Genomic DNA, 5,616 nt, shown 5'->3' with positions numbered 1-5,616 from the left:
AGAGTCAGGCAGGCCCTCCAACCCGCCTCCTGAAGCCTGGAGCAGACGTGACGTGTGCCAGCGCCTCAACCTGAGCGCCAGCAACACGATGACAAAGGCGAGAAAGACGCAGGAGACCGCAGCCACTGCCACCACCAGGTACAAAGTGAGGTCCGAGGCGTCCGGGTTCGCGGAGGGTTCGAGGCTATCCAGGTCGGCCAGGACATCCGGGATGCTGTCAGCCACCGCCACCGTGAGCGTGACAGTGGCAGAGAGAGGGGGCTGGCCGTGGTCCTGAACTGCCACCACCAGGCTCTGCTTGCGCGCGTCTCTGTCCAGCAGGGCCCGCGCAGTGCGCACCTCGCCCGTGTGCAGCCCCACCGCGAAGAGCCCTGGCTCGCTGGCCTTGAGCAGGCGGTAGGACAGCCAGGCGTTCTGGCCTGAGTCTCTGTCCACCGCCACCACCTTGGTCACCAGGTATCCGGGTTCTGCGGAGCGAGGCGCCAGTTCCATGCCGGTGGAACCATCGGTGGGGAGGGCAGGATACAGAATCTCCGGTGTGTTGTCGTTCTGGTCCAGAATAAACAGGCTCAGAGACACGTTGCTACTGAGCGGTGGGTCCCCGCTGTCCTGTGCTGTCACCCACAGCTGAAGTTCGCGGAACTGCTCGTGGTCAAAGGAGCGCAGCGCATAGAGGACACCGGTGTCAGAGTGGATGGAGATGTAGGATGACAGGGGCGCCCCCTGAAGGGTGTACTCAGTCAAGGAATACGTTACATGGGCATTGCGGTCGCTGTCGGGGTCATTAGCTGTCAGAGAAATGATGGAGGCGCCTCTCGGGTTGTTTTCAGGCATGTAGGCAGAGTAGGAGGTGTGAGGGAAGGTGGGCGGGTTGTCATTGATGTCTGCCACCTGCAGCAAAACGTGAGCCTCCGTGGACAGAGACGGGTTCCCTCCATCTTTAGCGGTCACAGTGATGTTGTAAGAGGGAAACTGCTCTCTGTCAAGGGCTCTGGTTGTAACCAGCCGGTGGTAATTGTCCACTGACCTTTCTAACTTGAAAGGAAGGCTCTCTGGGAGTGAACACGTGATAAACGCATTCTGCCCAGAGTCTCTGTCATGCACGTTGAAAAGTGCAATTATGGTTCCCGGAGGAGCGTCTTCAGAGACTGAGCTGGTAGCGGTGGTCATGTAAAATTCTGGGGCATTGTCGTTCACGTCCAGGACTGTGACAATAACCTTCGTCCTGGTCAGAAGGCCTGGACCGTCCTGAGCTTCAATATCAATTTCATGGAATTTGGCATCCTCATAATCCAGACTTTTTATAATTGCTATCTCTCCGGATGCTGGCTTAAGCTCAAATACCTCTGAGGCTTTTCCAGGGGTTTTCTCTTGAAAATATGCCACTTGCGCGTTGTATCCCTCATCTGCGTCAGTGGCGGTCACTGTGAGTATGCGCGTGCCCACGGGCATATTCTCTGGAACACTTACATGGTACTCGGGCTGTGTGAAGACAGGCGCGTTGTCGTTCACATCCAGGACCATAACGCGGATACGGGAGGTGCCAGATCGGACCGGGTCGCCCCCGTCCAAAGCCATGAGAACCAGGTGGTGAACAGCCTCTTCCTCGCGGTCCAGGGCGCGCTCCAGCACCAGCTCCGGGTACTTGTTCCCATCCGCCCCGTTTCGCACGTCCAGGGAGAAGTGGTCATTTGGGTTAAGTTCGTACTTTTGGAGGGTGTTCTCTCGTATGTCCGCATCATGAGCACTCTTTAGAGGAATCCGGAATCCCGGGGTAGTTGTTTCACTGATTTTTAGCTCCAGTTCCTCTACTCCAAAGCCAGGGGCATTATCATTTATATCTGTTATTTCCACCTCTACCGAATAAATAGTCAATTTATCTTCCACGAGAATGTTAAAATTCACCAGACACCTAGCACTCTGCGCACAGAGCTCCTCCCGGTCTATCCTGCCCGCCGTGACCAAGCTGCCGCTCCGCGGATTCAGAGCGAAAAGCTGCGTCCTCCCTCTGGAGACGATGCGGACTCCGCGCTCCGCCAGTGCCAGCGGCTCCAGGCCCAGGTCCTTGGCGACGTTGCCCACGAAGGAGCCTTTGTCGACCTCTTCTGGCACAGAGTAACGCATCTGCCCACCTGCGGCCACCCACAGGGCCGCCGAAAGGAGACACCGCAGGACCAGCCTTCTGAGTTGTGGCAACTTCTGCAGAACCGCCATTTCTTCCGCTGCAATCTTTTCTCCGAGGCAACTTCCAGCATCCAGTGCGGGATTCCAATCTTTATTCCTCAAGGCCTGGGGAATGGAACCCGCACTCAAGGGACCCAGCTCACTGTGGAGAGAACAAGAGGGCGGCTGGACCGAAGTTCTTAGCCGCCCGGAAGCTTCGGGGCCGAATGCCCAGCGCTCTGTGTTGTAGCAGGCGTAGCTGGGATCCAGTGTCTTGTGGGCTTTTACTTCTTGGGTGGTCAACAGCGACGCTCAGAGGCCTAAGTAATATCTGCACTCTATCAGGCAAACCTTGATGTTTATTATGTTAGCTTTGTGACTTTCAAGTTTCTTGGAAGAACTTTACAGTTCTAAGATATCTTAGAAGGAGCTCGTTCAAGTCAGGAGTCTTTCTCTCAGAATTAAAAAGAATGGTGTAAACGAATGTGAGCTTGATAGTAATTGCTGGGAGGGTGTTATTGAAGTTCAAGGCATTGATTAAGGTTGCTGCCGCTGCCCTTGCCCTAAACATCTTCAACCTCTTATTTTATAGTCAGAGGCAATACGATGAATTTGAAAGCATTAGCTACATTATCTTCTAAGGTTATATATTTTGAATTTCTGTGCTTGATGGCTTAGCACTTAACTTCAAGACCTGTATTTAAAATACTGAATTATTAGACACTGAATTGGGTGACTATCATGTGCCTGACACATTGTCTAATTGATGCTGGAGATAGAAATGGCGAATCTGATGAACACAGTCCTTGTTCTCCTGAAGTTTACAGGATAGTGGAGGACAAAGGAAATTAAAGAGAGTATTTATGATAGAGTATAACTGCTGTGATGGTGGGAAACACTGGGCAATGAGGGAATACATAGGAAGGGTAACTAGCTTAGATTTGGGGGCCATTTTCCAGGACATAATTAAAGCTGAATCCTAAAGGGTAGGATTGGATCAAGAAAGAGGCTGGAGCAGTGTTCTAGAACCTCAGTACAAATGCTTTGAGGTGAGAGGCAGCATGGGACATTAGACAAACAAGGACGGTGTTTTGTCACATGGAGACTAAGTCACTCAAAGTTGTTAGAGCTTGCTGAGTTTTTTTCCCCCTGTTGTTAGTGTTTTCTAAGCACATAAAATACAATGCAGTGGATGTCTTTTTACTCCTGTTTTATTTTTATGTATTTATGAATAATGCATTTGTTAATTCTGAAATATATCAAACATATAGGCAAGCATAGAAAATAATGTAATGGAAGTCTGTGTACATACCATTTAAGATTGATCAAATCTTAATATTTCACCATATTTGAGATCAGTTCTTAAACATTTTGTTTTTTAATAATTTCAGACTTATAAAAATGTTACAAAATAGAACAAAGGTTCCCATCTACTTACTATCCATATTATCCCAAATGTTAATATTCTGATTCATGCTCTGTCTCTGTCTCCTTCCCTCTCTCTCTCAATCTCTCTGAACTATTTCAGAGTATGTTGCCCATTGGATGCTCCTTTACCTCTTAAGTACTTCAGTGTGTAGTTCTTAGACTAACATCCCCTCAGCAAATTGGCACTGATATAGTGCCATTATCTTACCTACAAGTGTTATTCAAATTTTGACAGTTGCCACAAAAATGCCTTCTTATAGCAAAACGAAAAAAGTCTGGTGTGTGATCAAACCCAGGACCAAACATTATATTCAATGACTAACATTGATCATTTGGTTAAGGTGATGACTTCTATGTTTCTCTATTAATAATATCTCTAGTAAAATTACTGTTTTCCCTTTATTTTAATTAGTTTATTGTAGAGAGATGCTTTAATACTATGTAAATGTCATGTTTCTAAATGAGTTTTCACCCATTGATGATTCTTACCTGAAACAATTATTACTATAGTTGTTGGAGATCAATTTTTAAGAAACAAACACACAAAAAGATTCAAATCCCTCTAGTATCCTTCCTTAAAAACACCCCTATTCTTCCCTCCATAGAAGTAATCACCATCCAGAATATAGCAATTATTATTCCCATGGTTTGTTTTTTTTTTTTTACTGCATATGGATGCATCCATAAACATTTTTGTCTATTTCAAATTCATACAAATAGTAGCATGGTATACTTATTCTGCAATGCACTTTCCTAAACATTCCACTTTGTTACCAAGTATTGTATGATTTATTTGATATTAGATATCCAGGAAGGGGAAATCTACAAGAAATTTAAAAAATAGATTAGTAGTTGCCTGGCTCAATATTCCACTTTTGATATTTATGTATGTTGGTAATGTTCATTTTAACTGATGTATAATGTTCCATTATGTAAAGAATGTTAAATTTTATTTTCTTATATCTGTAGGAGGATATTAGGTTCTTGTTTCCCCTTTACTCCCCCTTCTACCTTCCTTACTCCATTTCTTTCCTCTCCTCCCTTCTCTACTCCCTCCCCTTCCTTCTTTACTACTGCAGACAATGAGACAATTAACCTTACTGGACATGTCTCCTCATGTACACATCTTCTTAGGACTAGGACATTAGCTTTAAAAAATAGGATTTATGGGTCGTATTATATGCATATCACTTTAGTTATCATTGAGTATAACAAACCACCCCCAAAATTAGTGTCTTAAAATGCATGGTTTTATTTGTTCAGTAATTTTCTATCTGAGCTCAGATAATCTAGTTCAATTCTTCTGCTGGTCTTGCTGGTGGTTACTCATGCGGCAGCATCTAGGGACTGTGCTCAGTTGGTGTGCTAAAACATCTGAGTGACTTTCTATGTAGTCTCATGGCCTCTCCCTTTCCACATGGCTTTTCTATGTGTGCTTTTTTTCTTATGATCTTAACAGCAGATTAACTGGACTTCTTTAAAAAAAAATTGTGGTGCTCTGGCCGATATTGCCCAGTGGCTAGAGCATCAGCCTGTGCACCAGTGTGTGTGTGTCTCTCTCTCCCCACCTCACCCATCTTCCCTTCCACTCTCTCTAAAAATCAATGAGAAAACGTCCTTGGGTAAGGATAAACAACAACAAAAATTGTGATAAAATATACATAACATAAAATTGACTATTTTAACCATTGCAAATGTATAGTTCTGTAGCACTAAGTAAATACACATCGATCTCCATAACCTTTTCATCCTCCCCAATTGAAACTCTGTACTCATTAAACACTAATTCCCCATTCCTCGCTCTCCCTATCTATTCATCTGTCAGTGGACACATGGCTTGCTTCAGCTTTTTTGGCTATTGTGAAGAATACTGCTATAAACATGGGCACCTAAATATCTGCCTCAGTCCCTACTCTTGTTTCTTTTGAGTATATATCCAGAAGTAGAATTACTGAATCATATGATAATTCTGTTTAATTCTTTTGAGGAATCCTCATACCTTTTCCATAGCACCAGCAGCAACAT

Source organism: Myotis davidii, unplaced genomic scaffold, assembly GCF_000327345.1.
Source record: "Myotis davidii unplaced genomic scaffold, ASM32734v1 scaffold89, whole genome shotgun sequence".
NCBI classification, from domain to species: domain Eukaryota; kingdom Metazoa; phylum Chordata; class Mammalia; order Chiroptera; family Vespertilionidae; genus Myotis; species Myotis davidii.
Note: the sequence above shows the minus strand (reverse complement) of the source record.